The sequence below is a fragment of the Dipodomys merriami genome, unplaced genomic scaffold, assembly GCF_024711535.1.
Source record: "Dipodomys merriami isolate MVZ:Mamm:240054 unplaced genomic scaffold, mDipMer1.0.p SCAF_17, whole genome shotgun sequence".
In the NCBI taxonomy this organism is placed as follows: domain Eukaryota; kingdom Metazoa; phylum Chordata; class Mammalia; order Rodentia; family Heteromyidae; genus Dipodomys; species Dipodomys merriami.
Window position 1 is genome coordinate 29,724,477 of NW_027203048.1, and position 26,245 is coordinate 29,750,721.

General features: G+C 34.7%; 1 non-coding gene across 1 annotated transcript; it reads right to left on the minus strand.

Annotated features, from left to right (window-relative positions):
• Positions 1-1,492: 1,492 nt before the first annotated feature.
• On the minus strand, positions 1,493-1,619 carry LOC138829356 (small nucleolar RNA SNORA40). Its single transcript, XR_011372561.1, has one exon. It is a non-coding gene; the product is annotated as a small nucleolar RNA SNORA40 (small nucleolar RNA).
• Positions 1,620-26,245: the final 24,626 nt, after the last annotated feature.

Consider the following 26,245-nt stretch of genomic DNA (forward strand, 5'->3'; position numbering starts at 1 on the left):
TTGGGATGCTCTAGAGTCAAAATGTCTGTATTTAATTTCCCAAACCGCAGTTCATCTTAACTTAAACCCTATTTATCTTTTGTCTTCGTCTACAAAAATGATAATACTCTGCATAGAAATTGTAAGGATTAAACAGGCAAATGTGTACTAATCACTTATGCTATACTCAGTTGCCTTAATCTCCCTGCTTCCTGGCCAAGAGAAACTTAACTCCTGGGTCCACGTTGAGCAGCACTTCCTCTAAAACTTTCTATCTGTAAAGCTTAGCAAACTGGATAATTCATAGCATGTGGGCAGTTACAAACACATGATTACTATTACTTAGTTATTTTTATAAGATTTTCACTAAACACTGTAAAATTTTCTTATGCATGGTATAGCTAAAAGGGTTATTCAGAGAAATAAATATTTTCCTGTAACTCCTTCAAGGTCTTCCTAGTTGTACAAATTGTGAAGCTCTTCAGAAGCCTGAGAGAATGGAAACACTATTTGTTTAGACTTGGGAGTGAACTGTGACCATTTTTTAGCATGCACAAGTAAATTTTCATAGCCAAGATGAATATTCATCTTGACCATACTATTATATTAATTAAGTAAAAATGGACATAAAGACTACTTAGAGAAAAGTGGTTGTTCTACCTACAGTATTTTATGTCAGCAAATATGAACGTGTAAGACTTTGAAAGACATGTAAAAAGAGTTGTTCTTTTCTTTCTGCAATTGGCTTAGTTGATCCATAAGATTTATTCCTGGTTATAACCTGCCAGAAATAGATGTTTCCACAAATGGACACAAAATCAAACCAGGAATGTATACTTCTGAGCCTAGCAAGTAGCTAATAATGGATGACATGTTGGTATATGATTAGTACCAACTAGCTCAGTCTCACAATATGTAGGAAAACTTACATTAAAATCAACATAAATTTCAATATAAAAAGAATGGTTGAGAAGGATGGTTGAAGATTTTATCCAAATTTAATATCCCTTATTCAAACTAAGATCAGATGTATTTTTATTATAGATTTTTTTCTAAGATTTGGAATATGTGTGTATGTGTATGTATTGTGTGTATGATACCTTAGACACTTAAGTCTAAATATGAAAATAATTTATGTGTTTTTTAAAAACATGTGGAAGTCATGTAGATAGATGACTGATATATGGCTGATTTCTCACTGGCTTTGCTATAGTTGATACTTCTGAACTAAGCTAGGTATTGAGTGAGAGCTCTTTAAAAAATTCTCTTTTAATTTTATTTCTTTTACTTATTTTTATTCATATGGCACTGAGGAATTGAACCCAGGGCCTCATACATGTTAGGCAAGTACTCTACCACTGTACCACATTCCCAGCCCTTGTCTATGTTTTATATGTACATTAAACATATAGGTTGAAGGTATATATATATTTTTAGATTTTACATCAACTTTATTCTCAGAGTCAACCTGTGTGAGTTAACAAATCCCCATATTGCCAACTATTGTAGGAATTATAATCCTTATTATTTGTACCAAAATCTCACACTCAACAACGAGTTCTGGTTGCAAAAGAGCATGTACTGCTTGCACTTGTTTATAAAGCTTTGTTACAAATTAAACACACACACACACACACACACACACACACACACACACACACACACACACACACACATACACACAAGTGCTACTGGCACAAAATTTTTGATGGACCTGTGTTACAGACACATGAGGCCAAGTATGGAAATTTATGCTGTGTCTGTGTCATTCTCTAACTGATTTTACAGAATTTCAGATTTTGTATTTTTTTAATTAAGTATAAAACCTGCATAAGATTTTTGTTGTCACATAAACCACATTTTTTTGGAAATCATTCTTCAGTATTATTCTAGAATATACAAGCACAAGGAGGGGAGAATTAACCTGATGAAAGTTTAATATATGCAGGTGTGAATTTCCATGATGAACTCTCTTTGTCCAGTTTATATACACCAACAAAATATGTAACATGATTATTACTCCAAAGAATAATACTCAAAAGATTCATTGTTTAGTCATCAATTAATTAATGGAAAGTAGTAAATGTTTGTGTCATCTGATTGAATAAAAACAAATCAATATTTATGGACATATTGATAGTAAGGTCATCTTTGCACTCATCATTATTGCCCACTCATAATACCCAGCTCTCCTTTAATGGTGATTTTGGAAAAATATTATAATGTCATCCTCACTAAACCAACTAAATATACTTCACTAGTTTCATGTATTTTTGAATTGATAATTCATTTGCCTGAAAGAAGATGATTTGATTTTTAAACTTATTTAGTTTGCTCAAGTTGAAAGCCTTGAGCAAAAAATCTCAATTGCTATTCTATGACTCCTATCAATAACATGTCAACAATTCTGAGCATTTTTACCAAAACAATGATGCTCTAATTTTCTGTCTTTATTTCTACTTTCTTCTTTGTCAGTGACAATTGAAAGAAAAATAAATCTTTCTCTCTGTTTTAATGATGATTTCCAAGCGAACAAATTTTAAAACAGTAGATGAAAGACATATGAACATCTTCCAGAATCCATCATTTTGTCTACTTTTTTAAAGTAACTTAAGAAGGAAGTCCTAATGATATTATCTAGAAAAGGTAGGTCAAGAATGGACCTTTCAAAATTAAGCCTTCTCTAACCAGGGTATCCAGCAAGTCAATTTTTTTCTAGCTTTTCTTGATTGATTTTCTCTATTTTAAAATATTGATATTTCAGAAAATTGATTTTATTTCTCTTCCTACCACCTCTTATTTTTAAAAAATAAAAACTAACCTGACATCAATATATACTTTAAAATAAATTTTGTAGCTTGTCTTGATAAGAAATGATAGTGTAGCTGGGTGCTGGTGGCTCACACCTGTAATCCTAGCTACTCAGGAGGCTGAGATCTGAGGATCAGGGTTCAAAGCCAGCCCAGGCAGGAAAGTCTGTGAGACTCTTATCTCCAATAAACCACTAGAAAACTGAAGTGACACTGTGGCTCAAGTGGTAGAGCGCTTGCCTAGAGTATAGAGACAGCGCCCAGACCCAGAGTTCAAGCCCCACGACTGACCAAAACAAAAACAAAAACGAAAAACCAGAAATGATAGTGTATACATAAATATTTAAAATAGCATCACAAAGAAAAAGGTTCTTTTTATTTTCTCTCGAGAGACAAGTCACTACTTTTGGAACCTAGGTGCCTAAGGACAATAGCAGCTCTCTATTTCTTCCAATTTATGCATTCACACATCTCAGTTGTTTTCTGACAAATTTTTTTCTATAGGAAAAATATTGTGAATGTAAAGTTGTTAACTTTAATCATCAATTCTTTGTGTTAAAAAAGGAGAAAGTAGGTCCTTCTATCTCTCCCTCCCTCTTTTACTTCCTTATACTTTTTTCACTTCCACAATCAAATAAGCAGAATTTGTAAAGAAAGAAAAAAAAAAAACTGAACACTTCACACAGACATGTCATCAAGGAATGAAAGGAAGTCACTGGTCGAGCCTGAGGTTAAAAGAGGAATATTAAAAGAGGAAAAGGGAAAGCTATTAGTCCTTCTTACAACACTCCTTCGCTCAGATTACCAGGTATGCCGTAGATCAGAAAGCTGGTAGCACTAATAGATAGGGACTGTTAAATACTAGATTGAACATTTCCGGTTTTAAGACAGTTAAATGAAATGATCTAATTGCTATGGAACTTTGAAGAAAGATTTTAGCAATGCCAATAGTTCAATAAAAAGGCTACCAGAGCATATTCTGATAGTATTTAAGCTACCTTTTCTCCAATGCTTGGATGCTACCCAGTGACTTAAACTATCTTACAGATTTCCAGGAATAAATGCTATCAGAGCTGTCATTTTTCTCATTTGTAAAATCAGGACAAATAGTATTACTTTGTTGTCTGGATTTAAAAGGAACAACGTGTTAATATTCATCCAGTCAGGTGAATTCAACAAAGGCAGATTTTATAATCAATACAGTAATATCAACTTTTAGATTATAGAAATACAATGAAACACTTTTAAAGATAGTAATACTATATTACCTTTTAAAATCAAGATATAGGATGAAACAGGCTCTTGTTGATTTCTTGAGATCATCAGTATTACATGCTGTAAAAGAAATGCCAATAATATTCAATGTACTTATGTGAAAAGAGAACCAGGTAAATGTAGGAAATGGGTGGGGTTGAGAGAGTTGGACAGGAATGGTGGTAGGGGTGACACTGATCAAGCTGTAGTGTGCTCATAAATTAGCATCTTGAATTGAAACTCCTTTGTAAAAGTACTTAAATATAATAAAAAAGAAAAAAAGAGGGATAAAAAGTAATGCCAAAAATATATTTGAAAATGGTTTCACAGCTCTATATGAATGTCTGAACTTGTGAGAAATCTAACTTTCCAAGTGAATAACCCTGAATTTCCTTCTTAATGCTACTGTAACATTTAAAAATTAATAATGGAAAGTATCTTCCATTTAAAGGCCTAAATAGCAGTCTATATTTTATTCTGATAACTCTTGTATGAGGTAAAAAGTAACTTACTCTGAAAATAGAGAAACAATCATGAAGAAATAATTACAGTTCAAAAAGATTTCTCAAATCTGAAGTTTTAATAAAAATATGGATCAACCTGGGAAATAAGAGATAGCCAGGAGCAAGTGATATTGTTGAGCATATGAGGTTAACTGAGAAAAAATAGAGGTCACAAGCACAGCATCCAAGTTAATGGCAGAAGATTTCAACCCAACAGAAAGGCTTTGAGACAAGAAATTAATAGCTAAAGGGACAATGAAGCAGAGGATGTTAAAGCTCATCCCAGACTCACAGGATAAAACCCTCCAAATTATGTATTTTAAATTAGACTGAGAAATTTATTAGTGTATGGAAGGAATTTTAAACAGGTGTCATAGGCAAGTTAGAATTAAGGAAGATATCATACTAGATTAAATAAATTAATCCTGAGGTCAGGTTTCACATACAGATTCCTGGCAGGGAGCCCTCTTATTGCTTAATACCAAGAGGATAGAGCTCTATGGAAAGGTGAAAATGGAGCTCATATTTCATCTGGGGAAAGGAGAATAAAACATCACAAAAGGTTTTGTGCTTCCCCACTGCTAGAGAACAAGAGAGCTTGGTTCAGAGGAAGGTTAAACTGGAGGACCATCTTCTGTAGATACAATAGGTTAAAGCTTCCTGATTGCATTTAATTATTTTTGGAAGCTGTTGGCAAAATAACTGTTGCAATTATAAATAATGCGATATGCCAGGATAATCTAGAGCTTTGAATTAAAAACAACTTTTACCAGGGCAACTTTGTGTTAAGAGCAACAAGATGAAACCATTAAAAATAATCACAATTAGCATATATGTTACAATGGATGCTTGGAGGCGGATGTAGAAAGCAGCAGCAAGCAAATGCTTGACTGGATTTCATGCTGGAGATATAAAGAAATTTTGACTGGTTTAAATGCTCAGGCTGTGATTTATAATAATTATAGAAGAGGAGCTATTGGTGCTTAAACTATGAGTATGTTGCTCTTCTTTATCTGCATGTGTTTTTCAGGTAAACGGAGTAATTTAACTTGTCATTACTGTTCCTATTCAGGAAAGATATAATTCAATAAGTATTTCCTCAATATCTTATGCCTGGTACCAAGGTAAATATACAAAAGGTGAAAGGAACCTGGGCACCAATAGCTCAGGCCTACAATCCTAACTACTCATGAGGCTGAGACCTGGAGAATAACTGTTCAAGGACAGCCCAGGCAGAAAAGTCTACAAGACTTCCTGTCTAACTAACCAGTAAAATGTAGGACTGGAGGGACTGAGTGGTAGAATGCCAGCCATGAGCAAAAAAAAAAAAAAAAAAAAAAAAAAAGGCTGAGGTAGAAATCAAGGCACTTCTTTCAAGCCCTGATACTAACACAAACAAAGCAATACAAAATGGTAAACAAGAATTCACTGTAAGGTAATGACCACTGCCTTTCAGCAATGTTGGAGCCCAGAAATTGATGCCTCAAAGTATGGTGCTTGGCTTGAGAGCTTGAAACTACAGGACAGAAACCATGTATAAGACTTTCTCCTGCCCCTCTTTCTCTTGCTCCCCTTTCTTCTTCAGAGTAGGCCATATAAACCAGAATTCATCCTTCTTAGGATGGAAACTGGGAGCCTTAGCTAGCCATAGTACATAGAAATATTATTCTGATCTTCCTCCATCTTTCTATATAAGACCTGGCTGTTTCTAACCTACCTGCTCTGTACCTGGGAGGAAGAAATTCTACAGAGAGGACAAGAAGAATCACAATGAACACACCTTGCTGGATTTTTCCTCCTTGTGTATTGCTATCAATAGTCCTTTTGGCCCAATAACAATTCTATATGGCTTTCCATTCTTCAGCAACTCTAAACATAAAAATAGGCAATTTTCTTTGAAGGTTTGGGGTTTTATTTATGAAAGCTTCCACAAGATTCAAACCTTTGATGTAATAAATCTGCTGTGCTTTACCCTTCTAGCCTGTTTTTTGTCGTGTAGGACTGTGACTCCTAAGATGGAAGGAATGATATCAAACCTTTCTGTGCGTATAGGCTGAAAGTGAAAATTGGAGTTCAGTCAGTGATATCAAGTATTGTACAATAGACTACAAAACTCTAAGGAACTGCAGAGGCAAGGTTCACAGTAGATTAGGATAGACAGGAGAGACCTACCTGGATTGAAGGAGTAGATTTTTGATTTGAGTGCTTTCAGCAGAAGTGCTCTAGAACCTGGCAGGTTATACTGTGAGAGAGAGAGAATCTGCTGAAAAGCTCATGAAAATTAGCAGTTTGGGGCTGTAGGTACTATGTGGAAATAGGTGACATGTTTAAGAGCCCAGAGGCTAAATAGAAGAAGGAGCTGGCTACAAATACCATGTGCAGAGAAATGACATCTTAAAGAGCCCATGGGAAAATAGGAATGTTATGAAAATGGAATACACTTGAAAATGGTTCCCATTGTGTTACAGAATTTTCCAAGGAGAAAATAAACCTTGGTATTAAAAGTTATTCCAGGAATAAAGTCTCATTAGGGCCAATAATATGACCAGAGCAGACATTCATTTCCCCAAATCTCCACTTCATTTTCACTTTCATAATAGTTTTCTTAAATGAGGAGAAAATGGTTCTTTCTAAGGCTGAATGTCACAGTGAAATTTATTCCTTAAAATTTTTCCTCTTGAATTTCATGGGAAGAAATTCTTCACCATTGTCTTTTACAGGTTTATAGAATGAGACTATTTGCAAATGGTGCACTGACAGAAACTTGGATGATGGCTTTCTTTTTCTCTCTTCTCACTCTCTTTCTTCCTCTTACTTTTCCTCAGTTCAACCCTTTATATGGAACTCACTTTTTCCTATCTTTTGGAAGACTGTTCCATGTCCACTGTCTTCTAAAGAAGTTCCAAATGACTCTAAATCAATAACTTTATCTTACAGACTTCAACGTACCCTCAACTCGAACTCCAAGAGTTCTGGTCCATCAAACTCTCCCCCGAAGCAAATACTGTTCTTTCATAATAACATTGAGCCAGAAGGCACTAAAAGTCTTCAGACTCAATATTGGGCCATCTCTATTGTATACTGCAGGGAATAATTTTACCTCAAACCTTCACATGAAATCTGTCTTGATTGTCTAGACCTGAACACGGCTAGCCAAGAAAAGGGGAAGTGTAAAAGATGAGGAAAGAAAATCAAATGGAAGGAAGATGGGCAAGGAGAGAGAGATTATTCTTCCACTTGGATAATACTAGAAAGTGTACAGAGAACAAAAGTTTAGGAAGCCATATGGTTAATGTTGATCTCTACTCATCAGAGCCCACAGAGTGGTAGGCTCCTTAATTACATTTTTAACTCGGAATCAGACCAGAAAAAATATGAAATATTTGTAGATATTCTAAAACATTGAACATTTTTTCAAATGAGACTAGGGTTATTTATAAAGTACTCAGATATTGGTTTATATATATGAAATCCAAAAGAAATTCTCAATGAAAATATGGTATAGGAAGAAAACACAAAGTAATTGTATACTACAGATAAATGGCATTAAATTTCTTCTGAAAACGAAAATATTTTCACATGTCAGATGAGGTGAGAAGAAATTCACAAGAGTTTCTTAAGCATTATAGTTCTAAGGACTAGTGTTAACTTGATTTGAGTGTAAACTTGGAAGAATAAAGTAAAAATAATGATGTTCATATTCTCTCCTTCAACAGATAATAAAAAAGTTAGGTATTACCATCCTCAAATTGATGAGGGTTTTTTTGTTTTGCTTTGTTTTATGCTAGGCCTCATACTCTTGCTCAGCTCTTTTCCTCAGGCTAGCACTCTACCCCTTAAGACATACCTCCAGTTCTGCCTTTTTGCTAGCTAATTAGAGATGTATCCCTCATATTTGTCTTTCCAGGATGGCTTTGAAGCTGAATTCTTTTTTTAATTTTTATAACCTTTTTATTGCCAAAGTGATGTACAGAGGGATTAAATTTACATAAGTAAGGTAATAAGTACATTTCTTGTCAAACTTGTTATCCCCTTCCTCATTTTTCTCCTGCTTTCCCTCTCCCCCACCCCTCCAAGTCGTACAGATCATTTCCAACATATTGTCATATGTATATCGCTGTTGCATTGGTTCCCTCCTTGTCCTTTGTCTCGCCATTCTGTTGTTCCATTTCCCTTCCCTAATTCAAATAAATGTATACACAATACCAGGGAACCCAAATCAAATACAATGACAACAGAGGATACACCATAGGGGGAAGAACATACAAAAGAAACAAAAAAAAAAAATCACATAGCACATTAAAAGCAACAAAAACAAAGAAAAACCTCTCCTGTCCATGTCTTGGAGTTTATTTCACTTAGCATCATCTTATATGGTCATATTTACATAGCTATTGAGCTTTTCTGTTCATCTGATAAGATTATCCTAGATGTATTCTAATTATTGCAAAGAAGGGAAACCATGAGACCTATGTTTCTTTGGATCTGGCCTACATCACTTACTATGACTTTTACCAAGTCTTTCCATTTCCTTACTAATGGGGCGGTGTCATTCTTTCTGTTAGAAGAATAGAATTGCATTGTATATATACATACACATTTTCTTGATCTATTCATCTACTGAGGGGCATCTGAGTTGGTTCCCTATTTTACAAAACTCAATTCTTAATCTCAGCTTTCAGAGTGGCTAGGACTATAGGCTGATTTTTTTCTTTAATGTTGAAAATATGTACTAAGCATTTGTATTGCTTCAGAGTCATGATTTAATATCTGAATGTATTACATATAACATAAAATTGGATGTGCTTAAGTGAAAAATATATTCCTGCCATTGTAGGATTCAATACTTATGAATTTTATCCAAATTCTTAAACAATCGCCTGTAATATTTGACAAACTACCTATTAGGAAGTACATTTTTATAGTAACACATGCAGCTACATAACACTAGGAAGAATGTATTATAAACCTTTTTAATGTGAATCTGTTATTTCCAAACAATTAAATTAACATCTTAATGCCACAGTTTTTAGGAAATAACTTCACTTCTAAACACATAAAGTTACTTAAAGAATCCAATCATTGCAAAAACAAACTGCTAGAACATCCTAATATGTTTTTACTTTTAAACACAAAGGAGTATAAATTTCTTTTAAAATTCCCAAATCTATTGCGTTACACTTACAATTTATTCAAAATGCTTGAACAAATACCTTACATGTTAAAGGCAATATAGAAAGACTTCTAAGAAGGCTTAGAAAAGATGTGTTATTTATCAAGTCTTGAGCACTGTTAATCACTACTATTTACCCAAATGGATAAAAATCTGGGAACAATAAGTAGTCTGGATGTTGAAATATTAAAATAGGGAGAATAAAATCTAGAAGGATAACAAAAAAATCTACATCAAGTCAGAATAATATTAGATTCGTAATAGAAGTATGATAGGAAGAGATATTAGTAGAAGATGATCAGGTGAGTATCTTCACAAAGTTCCAGATATAATTTGCCTTTGAACAATGAACAGAATATTTATAAAAGAAAAAAAATCCAAAAGGAGAAACTAATATTTGGTTGGACATGAAATTTAATGAAAAGCAAAACCTACTTGGTTGGATGCATAAATAATTTCTGTTTTCCTCAAGAGGTAGGCCCAATGTACAGGAATGCCTCCATGTTTTTAGTTACTGTTATTATTTTTGATATCTCTAAGTGGCTGTACAAAGGAGTTGCCATTGAACAAAGCAGTTTATGAATGCAATACATCTTGGACAATGTTACCCCTTTCATCATTTTCACCCCTCCCTGCCAACCTTCATTCATTCATTTTTCTTCATTTTTAGGATATGTATTGAATTTTTTACTGCATTCCCCCCTCCTTTCTTCTCTTCATTTGTCTACTCTTCTGCCCTTGACCCCACTCTAACCCTTTCAAGTACCAGTTTTTCTGGTGTTCATTTTATTAACCCAGCACTCAATGTACTTAATGGATGTGATAGATGTATGAAAAAATGTAATTTACTTGTCTATTAGAAAGAATGACATTGCATCATTTACAAAGACATAGAAGGAGCTAGAAAAAGTTGTGTTGTATGAAGTCAGGCCCAGAAAGGCAAAGGTTACATGCTTTCTTTCATATGTGAACTAAGAAGAAGCACATTGTTCAGCAACCATCCTATGGTTCTTGGATGATCTAAACAGAAGTGAACGACTGAGAGCCCTTCTACTTTCCTGACCCCCTAAATACAGAAGGACACGGACCTCCTGAGGAGCTGTCAGAGTCAACATGGAAAAATGATCATTGTTCTATGAGCCATGATAAATAGAGTAGAAGAAAAGCCCAAGGAACCACAGCTTCCTGTGCTTTGTTACTCTTCTTTCATTCATTTGATCTAAAGCTTTTACTTACTAGAAAGCCATTTAGTGCTTTCAGACTAAATGGAATATTTTATTTGAGTTCCTAGCTTCGTGATGAAATTCATTGTTTTTTTAAAAGAAGTATCAGCATCATTCAGGGGCTATTTTACCTGTCTAATCTTAGCAAATTTGCTACTATGTGATTTACTCTGAGGGTTGGGGTGGAGAAGCCTGTAGGTTGACTAGACTTTTATCCTGGATATCTTACATAATCTGTGTAGTGGACTCAGTAGTTTAACTTCCTTTGCTTTTATGGATTGAAACAACACATTACTGGTTTGTGATGATTTTCATCACAATGTACTATTAGTTCCATCTGAGATGCCTTTAACTAAGTGCATCTGCAAATAATTATGCTAAAAGGATAACCAATTGTTTTGACAAATATAGGGCAAGGCTTTCAAGAGATAGAGCAGCATTAAATTTAGGGTTTGTATAACTACCGGAATTGGCCTTTGAAAGCACATATAGTGTTCAAGGCTACCACTGAAATGCTTTCATGCTAAGTGGCTTATTATTTCCACTACTATAGACACAGGGATCAGATCACCCCCTTGGTTCATACCCTCATTATAATGGCATCATCTAGCACTACCATGGCTAATTTCCTGGGCTTATCTCTGGTCACTGCAGGAGTTTTGTGAAAGATGCCATTTCTTTTAGTAAATGTGGCAGTTATAAATGTATTTATCTCTAAGCTCCTGTAAATGGCTTCCACAAAAATAGATAAAAATCACTCTCTGAGGAAAGAACATCTCATTTCATGTTGATGGCACTTTCCAACGACATCTGTGCTAATATGGCCGACAGAGCAATTCTGTTAATGAAGAGAATACCTTCTGAGAATGCCCTCTGAAAGTTACTCTAAAGTCTACAAATAATAAATACACATCTGGAGACCATATTTAGAAAGAATGACCACTTTTTGTTCTTCCTACTTCTCCTCCAGTGGGAATAGTTCCCTCTCAGCCACCAAGGGCAGCACACCATCGGTGGAAGTCCTTTCCTTAGGCTGGATCAGCATCTAAGCAATTCCATGGTAGTTTCTGCTTAGGACGGGGCATGTTGGAATAAGGTAAATAAAATGGGGCACTCAGCCGCAGAGAAGGAGCCATGAGAGTGCTGGAAAGCCAGGGTAGGTGTTGTGATGGTGCTGGGAAACCATGACAAGAAACTGCTAGACAAACTTTTAAAAAGCCCCTAAAAAGAAGAACTTAGGATAGGAGGTAATTTGTGGGCAGCCAATTCTATTCTGAGTGGTGTGCCTGGTGCCTAAATTTTTTGCTGACAACCAGATATTTAGCTTCTGTATTATGCTTCTGTATTTTTCTTGGCTTGCAAAACATAAAAAAGTTGGAAAGATTCCATTTACATGATCCCTCCCCACCCCTCTTTTGGGGGTGTAAAAAAACCCACTTGTTACTTGGGGCTGCTTCTGGGTTCCTGTACCTAGGAGTAGTCCTTGCCATTTATTATTGGCTATTGACAAATCACCTTTTATTAATAAATGTCCTTATAATAAAGATATGGTTTTTAAGTCAGTGGTCCGTATCCTGGGGATCTTTCAACTTGTTGCACTGTTACCTTCTTTACTGTGGCTCTTCACCCAGGTCAAACAGCAAGGAGGTCCCCTTAAATTTAATGATATCTACCATTTACTGAATGGTAACAATGATGGTGATAACACCACTACTTGTAGGGCAATAGTGGACATCACAGTTATGATGAGGGATTATGGACTGAATATTTGAGTACCCTCCAACTTTATATGTTCAAGCTATAATAGCTTTTTCTCAGGGTGACAAAATACTCGAGAGAAACAAGGCAGGAATTATTTTAGAACATGACACGAGGTTTCAAACCAATGATTTACTGGCTATTTTGTTTTCGGACTATGATGAAGCAGAACATCAAGGCAGGTTATGGAGAGCAAATTCGTTTGCCTCCTGGTAGCTAGTGACCAGAGACAGAATATCCTTCAGTAAGTCATGCTCAATGATCTACTGCTTCCTCTAACTAGGCCCCACCTCCCACTACCTCCCATTATTGCCAGCAAATGATGAATCTATTAATGAATTAACAATTGAGTAGGTCAGATCTCATAAGATAATCACCTCTTAATGATTGGATCTACCAGCTGAGAACCAAGGTATCAAGATATAATGTACCTCCAGGAGTACCACAACAAAGTCTTAACATTTGATGGGGTAATATTTGAAGATGGGGCTTTCAAGAAATATAACCCCTGTTTTCATTGTATTTGATGTTGGTATAATTTGGGGAGGGAAAGGGAAAAAACAACTTGTTTAAATAGGGATATAGGTGGACCCATTGCAACAATGAGATGTATAAGATGTTATGTCAAAAAACGAACTTTTTGGCACGGGGGGGGGGGGGGGCGGCAGAATGTAGTTGTGGAGATGGGAGGGAAGGGATGGTGGGGGAAAAACAAAGGAGGAGGCAACAATGCTTGATGAGAAATGTACTTATTACCTTGCTCGTGTAATTGTAACCCCTCTGTATGGTATTTTCACAATAAAAAATAATAAAATAAAATAAAAATAATAATAAAGTAAATAAGGAGCTAGGCACCAGTGGCTCACACCTGTAATCCTAGCTACTCAGGAGGCTGAGATCTGAGGATCACTGTTCCAAGCCAGCCCAGGCAGGAAAGTCCGTGAGATTCTTATCTCCAATAAAACACTAGAAAACTGCAAGTGCCACTGCTATGGCTCAAGTGTTAGGTAGAGTGCTCGCCTTGAATTGAAGAGTACAGTGACAGCTCCCAAGCCCCCCCAAAAAAGAGAGAGAAGTAAGTAGGGTCCTCATGGGTTTATAAGAGGAATAACCTCTCTTCCTTTCCTTCATTCACTGAAGGCTATGTAAGAACATAGAGAGAGGGCAGATTTGTGCGAGTCAAGAAGACAGCCTTGATCTTGAACTTCTCAGCCTCAAGAACTTTTAGGAATAAATATCTATTCTTTAAGTCAGCCATTTTGTTGCAATTTGTTATAATAGTTTACAAAGACTAAAACATTATACAGGAGAAAAACACCATCTGTAATTTATGATCTTTCTTTCTAACACTTCCTCATACCTGCTAAAGAGAGAGGCCTTATGTGATTGGTGACTTTAGAGACTATTTTTGAACATGTAAACCACTTAGGCTCTTCTTACCAGACCCTGACTATTCACAGAACAAATAAATGTGTTCTGATTCTCTCTCAACTGTGTGTTCAGACAGTGACTCTGAAGAAAATCTTTGTTGTCTAGAGTAACAGGTGGAAAATCAAATTAATTCAGGAAGAAAAAAATTACCATATTCACTTCACTAGAACTCCATAGCCACATTTTCATTCAGTTTATATTATCAAGATCCAGATCTCCATTGGATATTTATGAGTATCTTGTAAAGTGATTTTAAACTAGGGGAAAAAAGATATTATTTATAAACCTCCCCCAAACTCACCAGTGATCACATCTAAATCTCATTGTGGGGTTTTCATTTTATTCTTTTTATTGAAAACTCAATATTATAACATGGTGGTTACTTGCTTAAATTCCATAGACAGAATGTGAGTTCAGATCTATGTATAAACATTCTGTCCTCTCTCTCTCTCTCTCTCTCTCTCTCTCTCTCTCTCTCTCTCTCTCTCTCTCTCTCTCTCTCTCTCTCTCTCTCTCTCTCTCTCTCTCTGTTTATTTAAAAAGTAATTCAATTCACAAAACAGAAGTACTTAGCAACAACCTAACTATCCAAGCTAGCTGCAAGAGATATTTCAGAGGAAACTTTCACAAGTTATACATAATTTGCTTTAGTTCTGGTGTCATTTTTACCAATTCATTTACCAGTGCTTGAAAGGGACTTAACTTTTCTTCTGATATAACATTTCTATTTATTTCTAGGTGGCCCTTTTCAAAAGAGAGAGAAATGGAGCCAACAAAGTTACTTGGCTATGAAGAGTCTGGCAGAAATCAGTAGTTCCCCTAACTCCTCATGCCAGAAAAAAAGCTTTAGCCTCTAACTCTGGAGCTAGAAGCAAAAGATTGTCACCCAAAGTAGACAAGTGGCTGTCCAAGGTTATTAAATATGCCTGTACCTGACAGTAATTGTTCCTATTATTTTCCCTACCTGAAGGATAAGAACTTCTTAATTAGTGCCTGGGAAAGTAAATGAAGATTTAACTGACAGAAACTGTATGCCTGGTTTTGTTATAATGAAGTCAGTCATGTAATCAAGCACAGGCCAATTTATTGCTCTACTCAAACACAAACTACTAAGTTCCTACAATAGACACTTCGTGAACTTTACCCATCACTGTTACAAACAACATAGGATATCAGCAGGCACATGATTTGTGGAATTTCCTTGACAATCCTTAATTTGAGCTCGTGCATTCTCTAAACAAAATTTTATGCTTCAATAATTCTGAAAAAGATCAATGGAGAGGTTCCTATTATTGTGTGTAAAAGAAATTGTAATTCTTAAAGAATGGCAACAAGTAAGCCAGATTATTCTACAGAGTTACAAAACCCTGAAAGCTATGTATATAAAAAAGTAAAGGAAGAAATAATTAAGGAAGACAGTAAAGGAACTATTAGGAAAAAAAGAATTAAAAAAACATTAGGGATTAACATTAGAGGTTCCTTTCTTCTCTAGCATTCTTGGTCCCCAAGTATAGAAGTACGAAGCCAACTTTCTTCTTTCTCATGATATGTGAACTTCTCTATGAAGCATTATTATTATAATAACTGCTTTTAAATACAACTACTAATTAACACTGGGATTAGTCAACAAATTATCTTATATATTGCTGAACAAATTTTATTAAACATATTAAAAGGATAACAAGCATTATAATTCTCCATCTCCCCACCCCCCCCTCTTTATTTTCCCAAGACCTGTAGCTCAGTGTATATCTGTTCTTGGGTGTACCAGCAAACATTTATCTCGCTTTTCCACTTTGAGATTACATTAACCTCATGTAATTGTGTATTCTTGTGCATAACTTAATTCAGAACACCATTTCAAACACTACTATTCTGTTTATGAATTCTTATTATTATGGTATCTTGAACTCTTTGGAGAGAACTTCATGTTACATATTATTGGGTCATCAGAGATGGCCATGCTGAGCATGTTTTATCCTTAATATATCTTTGGAAGACTAGAGTTAAACAATCATGCTATATCTGATTTACCAAGGTTATTTTTCTTATTGCAAGTGTAGCTGATGTGATCACATAAATCTGATATCTATCTAAATGCTTTTCCTAGCAAAGTAGTTGTCAGAAGGTTAGATCAGAAGAGACCTTTTATTTCTTAGTTGTTTCCATTATCTCTCCTTTCATGTGAAGAGTTTGAAGACTTCTTCATATAAGGATTTTTGTTTGAAGAATTTGAATAGATTTTTAGTGACTTCATCAAGATAGAAGTCTTAGCCCATTTGAATCTTTGATGCCAATATGAAATTCTTTTATTCTTATTGTAACATGTGTTTCATGGTAAAGAAAGCTATCATGTCAATTTTTGAAGTTTAGAGGTTTACAAATATTTATCAAAGCAAACACAATGTTGATAATCATCACACTCATAAGTTATCAATATCTTTGGCATTTATTGCTTTTTAGTTTTCCTTCTGTGATGACTTATTTCAACGTGATAACTTGTATCTTATTTCCTAGTTTTGATTGTCTTGCCTGTCATAATGAAAAAATATGTTGACTCATTTTTATGAGCCTTAAATTATTTTTTATCAGAAATACAAAAATACTCAAACTATACTAAACCATGTATCCTCTTCTTAGGTAGAAACCCAAAACATTTTATGGATTCAAGAACTGCTCTAGGGGCTGGGAAGGTGGCTCAGTGGTAGAGCGCTTGCCTTGCATGCATGAGGCCCTGGGTTCCATTCCTCAGCATTACATAAGCATAAAAAAAAGCCGGAAGTGGTGCTGTGGCTCAAGTGTAGAGTGCTAGCCTTGAGCTAAATAGCTGAGGGACAGTGCCCAGGCCCACAGTTCAGGCCCATGACCAACCCCTCCCCCCCCAAAAAAAAGAACTGCTCTAAACTTCAGTCATAGTACACTCTCACACTGAGCTTCAGAACATCTTAGTTTATTATTTCCCTTCCCCTCCCCAAATTGCAAAAATATATATACAAGATGCAGGGCACCAGAATCAAACTCAGTGACAACAGGGGTTGTAACATGGGGAAAGAACATACAAAGAAACAAAAAAATCACATAGTACATTGTAAGTACATTAAAAACAACAACAAGAAAAATAAAATCTCTTGTGTCCCTACCGTGGGGATCATTTCACTTAGCATCACATTATATGGTCATATGTATATAACTTTTGACCTCTTCTGCTTGTCCTAGACATATACTAGTTATTGCAGATAAGGGAAACCATGGAACCTATGTTTATTTGGGCCTGGCTTACTTCACTTAATTTAATTTTTTCCAAGTCTTTCCATTCCCTAACATATGGGGTGATGTCATTCTTTCTGATGGAGGCATAGAATTCCATTGTGTGTTTGTTTGTGTGTGTGTGTGTGTGTATCACATTTTCTTGATCCATTCATCTACTGAGGGGCATCTGGGTTGTTTCCTTATCTATGGTGAATAATGCTGCAATAAACATAGCTTTGCTGGTAGTTTTAGTATGACCCATTTTAACAATGAGATGTACAAGGCACTATGTTGTAAATGAACTAATGAACTTTACAACTTGTGGGGGGAGGGAGGAGTTGGGGAGGTGGAGAGGAAAGGGATGGTCAAGGAAAAACAAAGGAGGGGGTAACAACGCTCAATAGGAAGTAGGCTCATTACCTTGCTCATGTAACGGTAACCCCTCTACAGTATCTTTACAATAAAAATATATATTTAATTTTTTTAAAGTCTTAGTTTAATTCTATGATAGTAGGAACTTGGGATTACCACAAAGGACCTCTAGCAGATGCATGCTCATGGTGGATTCAATCCCTAGTCTGACCTTGTATGGGAAAGTTCCACTTTTTCCTGGATCTCACTTAGCACAGATGACACCGCAGACAGCCTTGGCTTGGACCACCCGATCTTCTTCAGGTATGTGATGATTAGAGGAGAAAAGGAATCTATTCTCTAGAAACATTGCTCCTAGTACTTTCAATATTTTATCCAAAATATTGTGTTATGACATTCCAATACAACTAATAAACTAAAAGGTAACATTTTACTGCCATTTTTGTCTATCTTAGAAAAAGTTGTGGCCCTAAAGCTAATCATAGAGAAATACTGAAATTATTTAATTGATTTGTTACATATTCAACCAAGTCATTTGAAAGAGGAGACTCTCTCTTCCTTAGTCTATTTAGAATATTTTCAAAAACGAACAAAAATATATTAAGTATACTAACATTCACCTTTTCCTCATCTAATTACATATTTTATGAACTACTGATTTAATTGCCTAGTACAGTTAAATTCACATATAATTAAAAGCAATAGTGTAAGTCTAAATCATAAATTTCCTGAATGTTAAGGGCATTAATCAATTTAAGACAGTGAAAATAAGTCATATAAAAATTAAGATTAGGGCCTGGGAATGTGGCTTAGTGGTAGAGTGCTTTCCTAGCATGTAGGATATATATTGAATTTTTTGTTATTGCAGAAGATACCACTGTGATGCTATTTCAGTAAGCATCCATGTCCTACACATGTTTTAACTTATTAGGTAGAAAATAACTCAGAATAGATTAACTATCTCATTGAAATCAAAGACTCTTTAAAATGAGAGTGTTACATTTTCTTTTGTTTCCAATTCATAACAAAATGCCTGGAATTAAAAGTGAATTCCACCACTCAGATTAACCCCCAAATTGATATGTTTACTATCAGGAATACAAAATGGAGAAGAAAACAGAAATAGTATGTGAGTAGTTTGATTGCTTGACTGGATCTTCCTGGTGCTACAAGTAGTTGGTGTGATTGTGTGGGAAGATTTTATCTGGATTCTGGTTCTAGGCTAACATTAAAACTTGATATTGTTTGTATGTTATATAATGGTGTAGAGAATTTTATTTTTTTCTAACCTCTTTAAAAGAAACCCAATAAGGAAAGGAACAGAGTTATACTTTAGATGTCTGACTGGTTTGTTTCATGTTAATCTTTAGGCCATCTCCAAGGCTACAAAATTGCAATATAAACACTACAGGCTATTTGTGATCAGAAAGTCAAGTTTCCAGCCAGGATTAAAATAATTGACATGATTAAAACCTATTATCTATTTAGTTTAAATAACTGTAATATTAGAATTTAATAGGATTTCTCTAGGGAAATTTGTCAACAAAATCTTTTCCAAAAAGTATGTGAACATAGGATGAATCAAAGACAAAAAATAAAATCTATTCTTAGGTTGGTTTCTAACTACTATAAATTCATAGCATTGTTTGTTGTGCCTGACTTTAAAGGTCAGCTGAAGACACAAATAAATCTCCATTTCCTATTGGCTTAAATGATATATAACTCTGGAATTTTTGAGAGATAACACGTTCTGTATTTTAAAACCATGGTCTTGCACATGAGACCTTGGACATAGTATTTAAATTTTATCTAATCCTATCTTGAAAAGTAGCATTGGTAGTATTAGATTAACAATCAACATTAAAGCATCTAAAATTGTTACTGAATGAGTCAATTCTCCAAGCATTTTAATGATAGTTGAGAAGAATGGTTGCTTTGGTTGTCTATCTATAACAAGAGAGATGCTTTTAGTATTGTGAGATTGATATGAAATTGCAAGATACAGCATTTACAGAGATAGGCAAAAAGTTAAGTAAAATCCAGTGATAGCTTAAAATGATGGTGGATTAAATAGCTCTTTTCAGCACCACTTTGAATGGCAGCTGAGTTACAAAAGGACAATTTATGGTCAGAGAGCTGGATCCTGGATAAAAGTTAGTTTCAAAATGAAGAATGGTAATAAATAGACCCATTTAAAGCAACAGACAATACCTCATACTTGTGTATATTTCTATTAAGAAGTCAACAATTTTATGTTTGGATCTGAAAACAATAGTGTTGATGTTCAAGAATGAAAATAGAGAAAATTACGTAATAAATTCAAAGGTGTAGATATTTCCCTTTCCAATTTTGAAGCACATTCGTGCTGAGGAAGATATCAAATGATACTTGGTTAATGCCAGAAACTCTCTTTATATTATCATTGAAAGGCAAAGTCAACAAAATACTCAACAAAATAAACACTAGGAAGCTGGTACTTGAAAGAGGTAGGATGGAGTTAAGGGGCAGGGAGTAGGTAATTGCAGAAGATAAAATGAGAGAATACAGTCAAGAATGCAATGCTTATCCTAAAAGAATTAAGAGTAAGGGAAGGGGTGGGGAGAGGAGAGATGGGTGAGAATATTGAAAGGGGTGACATTGATCAAGGTGCATTATATTTATACACTGTTTTCTTAAATAGCAGCTCCTTTACACATCTAATTAAAGATAATAAAACAATCTTAAAAAAATTAGTTCCAAATAGAGTTACCTTTCCTAAATAAGAATTAGAAAGAAATATATATATACATACAAACATGTATATTTATGTACGGTTTTGTGTACCTTAAAATCACAGTATATATAAGCAGATGCCACATGCACATCATGTGTATGCCATATGCATACACAATACTGCACAATACTGCATGCATGTCATGCATGTCACACATGCATCACATGATTGCCACGAACATTTCATAGACATGAATAGCACATTCAAACACAAGTTATCCATGCATCACACAGGTCAAAATATGTCTTGTGCCTAATGTTCATGTTGAACTTAAATGACACACACATTTACATTTGTTATACACACCACAGGCATATTACACATCATGTAAACATCATGCATGCTACATGCATGTCACTCATGTCACTTGCTTGTCATATATGTGTTACATGCATGTCATACAGTGCCACAAGCATGCCAGCTGACACACATGTGATGCACATATCAATGCATGTCACATATATGTCACACATGACAGCTATGAGCTACATTTACATATTAGCTACATTCGTGAAACATATCACTTGCATGTCACACACATGCCACCTGTCCCAAGGTGCTTCATTCACATCTCACACCCCACACGTAACACATATGCCACATGTACATCAAGTGCATGGCACATTGCACATGTGTATCACATGCATGTGACTCACACACTACATTAATGTCACTTGTGTCACACATATATGTGCCACATGCCATGTACATGCCACTTGCATTTCCATCACATACATGGATATCACATGTGACAAGGTATCACATGTGTTACATACTACCTGCTGTTTACATGTGTGTTGGGTGTAGGTAGGAATGACATGGATGTTACATACTACATGCAAGCTGTGTGTTGTGTGCAAGCATGTGTCACACATGTCACACTATGCAACATTACACATGCGCAAACCTACATATTAAATGCAGGTTACACATATGTTCCATTTATGTGATGTGCATTTTACATATTTGTTGCAATCTATGATGTGCATGCTATGTATGTAGCATATATTTATGATGTGTGACATGCATATTTCATGTGTATGTGAATATATTTCATAGATTTATGTATATTGCATATATGTTACATATTTTTCCATATGCATGTATGTATACATTCCATAGAGATACACATATGCACATGTGCTGTGTGTACTATACATATTCTATACATTTTATATTGCATGTGTTTGTATGTATGTGAATAGAGTTATACACACGCTATAGCACTTAATAGGTTACATGCATGCTGTGTGTTTGTAGTGTGTGAATTACTTATATATTCTGTATTTTTTATGCATGTTGCCTGCATGCTGTATGTGTGATATGGGTGTTGCTTATAATTTGCATTGTTTAATGTACATGCAGGTTATATGCATGCTATAGATGTGTTGTATGCAAGACATGCACAATATATATGCTATAATGCTGTATTCATGTGATATAATAATGTGTTACATGTATTGTGTTTTTGTTATGTGTTTGTTATGTATACCACATATATGCTGCATGTGTAGTGTATTGGACATATTACATGTAATCTGCTTGTGATGCATAAGTTATAGCCATGTTATCTGTATGTGGTGTGCTATATCCATGTTCTGTGCTTCTAATGTGTAGTGTGTATGCTGTGCACAAGCTACATACATGTTCATTGTGATACATGTATACCATATTTTCACATGTGTATCATGTCTGTAATCAGTCACCTGTATGTGTCATGTATTGTATGTGTGTGGTACCTTCATGGTGCATGTATTACATGTATGTTGCACATGTTATATATGTTGTATGTATTTTCATATGCATCTATTTCATGTGCCTTTATTTCATATTTATAAGTGTGTATGCATGTTGCAAATGTGCGACATGGTTACATTTATGTTAAATGCATGTAGCATGTGTCATATATATCACATGGGTGTGCATATACATTTCATAAGTTCTGCACATGTTGCATTATTCTGCATGTCAATGTGCTACATGTGTGCTACGTGCATGTGGTGTATATGCTACATATATGTTACATGTTTGTTACATGCATACATTGCACCGGCATATTATATGAGCAGTATATTACACATATAATGCATATGTATTGCATGTGTAGTTTGTGTCACTCAGGTGTTTCATGTATGTGGTGTATTTTGTGCATGCTGCATTGATGAATGTGCTGCTGCTTGTATGTTGCACATATGTGATATGTGTCACATGTGTGTTGTGTTGTGTTCACATGTGAGTTGCATGCATGGAGTGTTACTTGTGTCATATTCATGGTCCATGTGTATGGTGTAGTCAGCATGTATGTTTTAGGTATATTGTTTGCATGAGCCATATGCTGCATGCTTTTGTTGTGTGTTGTACATATTTTGCATATGTATTACACATTTAGCAGTAGGTCACATTCATGTGCTATTTGTTGCATGCACCTCTCATGTGTGGATATACAATCATAACATTGCCTATGTTACATATGTGTTGCATTTGTATTTCATATGTTCATCCTATGCATTGCATAGAGTTACATGCATGTGTAGGTATTGTATGTGTTTTATGTGTTATATATCTTTACACATGTACAATATCTGTCACATATTTATTTCTTATGTATATGCATATTCATCTCATAGGGTCACACATATGCATGTATTACATGTGTTCTATGTATGTTCCATGTGTATGGTATATGTTACATTTGTGTAATGTGATGTATACATCACATATGTGCAGCATATGTCATGTATTTCATGTCTGTGCATATATGTTTGTGGAGTTACACATCCATAACACATATGTAATATATGTTTCACATATATATGTTGAATGTACACATTACATGTAGTTATGCTATGAAATATACATGGATGTATATTACATATACATATATATGTAACTCTATGAAATTGGTAAGTAGAAATGTCCAAAAATTGTTTTCCAAATAATTTTTTTTTGCCAGTCTTGGGGTCTTGACTCAGGGCTTGGGCACTGTCTCTAGTTTCATTTGCTCAAGGCTAGCACTCTACCACTTGAGCCACAGTGCCACTTCTGGATTCTTCTGTATATGGGATACTGAGGAATAGAACCCAGGGCTTCTTGCATGCACTCTAGGCAAGCTCTCTACCACTGAGCCACCTTCCCAGCCCTATTTTCCAAATATTTTTAAAAGATTGCTTTGTATTGGAAATTTATTGGGCATTCACAGGTCAGTGAAAGGTGCTACAAATGAATAGAGGTCAAAGAAAGAAAATACAATCAATTTATAAAATATTTTGCTAATTGTAAGATTTAAGTTCTTGTAGTAAAATTTCATCTACAATTAGTCAAATACTATTTAATGTGAAAATACATGGAATTTAAAATAGTGTGAAGAAGTAATCATTGGTCTAAATAAAATGCTGAATTTTAACAGCTTTTGAGATACAATCAACACTATGGGATTCATCATTTTAAAGATAACAACTAATTCTTTGTAGTATATTCAGAAAAAGGTGCAACCATCACTACAGTCAACTTTATAATATTTAAACATGTCCAAAAAAGCAAAACTAAACTAAACTAAATAACTTCATTCTTTATTTAGGGTTCCACCATTTCCACTGAGGTCCATTGACAATCAATAATCTCCTTTCTATCCATTCCTAATATGGAATTTAATATGAATGGAACCATGAAATCTGTACTCTTTTGTGACTGGCTTCTTCAACTAGCACAATGTTTTCAAGGTTCACTCATGTTGTAGCATACATCAGTATTTCATTCCATTGCATGGTTGAATAATAATACACCATGTGCTGTATTTTGTTTCTTCATTCATCTATGCTAAGTTTTTATGTATTGTCTCACGTAACTCTAGTCTAAGAAAATCCTCAGAGGATTCTCCATTTCAGTTTCTAGAAAATTGAAGTGACTTGATAAATCACAATGGATTAGTAAGAAGTCTTTGTATTTAAATTAATACTGTATCTAGAACTTTTTGTTAAGTAGGATTTATACTTGAGGGAGTTTGGGGGAAAAGAATAAGCAGGTACTTATAGAAATGTTAGTTATGATTGATTATATATTGGATCATTTATAGAGGAAAATCTTGAACATCATTATACGATGTAGTAACTGTGGACTTGTTAAAAATTATGGTATAGCAAAACGATAGAATATTATTCATCCATAAAGTAAGGGTTTTCCAGAACACTATTGCTGATATAGAAAATCCAAAAATAAAAAATACCCACAGTCATAAATGTCAAGAGATTGTGGAAGAGTAAGTGTATCTGTACACAGCAGGTCTCAATGGTTCATCATTAGTCAAATAAGTAGAATGAAGACTTAATGGGAAATTGGAAATGTTAATATATGCAATGTGTATACATACACATAAACATAGGTATTTTTCTGTCACTGTTAGCCATAAATGCCACAGGCCGAAATGTATATACACATGGTATACCAATGATGTCACAGAAGTTCTGTGAACACAATGTAGATATGATATTATTTCACATTTTTCCTGAATTTTTATCTACTCTAAAAGAAATCCAAAAAGTATGTAATTAAACAACAATAATATTTTGTCCAAATTTGTTTCCATGATATTTGGGTGAGTTTGAGCCAGAATAACTGTTTTAATTTTATTATCAAATATGCAGCTGGCAATAAAAAAAGAAAAAGAGAGCTATAGCCAAGATCTATCTATCCTATATCTTTAGTAGAAAAATGTCCTTTCTGTGTATTGATAAGGCCTGTTTGCAGAAGGAGATAGTCTCATCTGTAAGGAAGAAACAGATGCTTGGCAATCTTGGAATAAATGGTAGGCTGTAATGCAAAACCCATTTGCCACAGTCAAATGTTGCTCATTAACCCCCACCCCCCCATACACACACACACACACCCCTAGCACAGCATGCAGTTAGACTAGGGAAGAGCCTACATTGGTATTTGATTCCCAAGAAAGGATTGCTCAACATATTGATTGTAGACAACAGTTCCCTTAGACCATTCATACTGCCTTCTTTTTAATAGCTACTACTTGCTTCATCCCTCTATTTTAAACAATATAAGTCAAGTGTGAATCTAAATTTCCCTGAGTAATATTTGTGTTAATACCAAATTTTTCTATCACTATTGCATTGTGAAAAAACACAGAAAAAGGAAGAAGAAGCATCTGAAGGGGAATTCAGTTTAACATCAACACCAACCTAACAGCTGACATCCAGTATAGCAGAGTCAGTTTAATATCTCAGAGTTAGAATGACAGAACCCACCTCCTTTTTTAGATAAATTTTATAATGTATACTTCTCTGGTTAAGAGATGAATATGAATATACAATTCCTTGCCTGAAATTTTAAAAAAAATCAATCAGTCTCTGAAAATGATGATAGGGTAACCACTCATGAGAAAAGCAGATTTGATCCAAGGTGACATAAAGCTGGCTTACGGGTAGAGCAGCACTTACTGTGAAAATGTTATGCCTTTGTCTGCAAAATATCCATGTCCTTGAGGACAGGAAGCTCCCACAGATCCCATGGAATGTGGAATGAAAGTACAGATTACACATTGGTGTCTCTACATTTTAAAGTGTCCCAATTCTAAGACATGTTTGGCTCTATTGTTATTTAAAAGAGGAATATAGTTCTTGTATTCACATTTTAAGAACATTATTTTTAAATGGGTGAAAAATAAAGGTAAGGTACATGTTATAGAATTAATTCATTTGAATAAGTCTGAA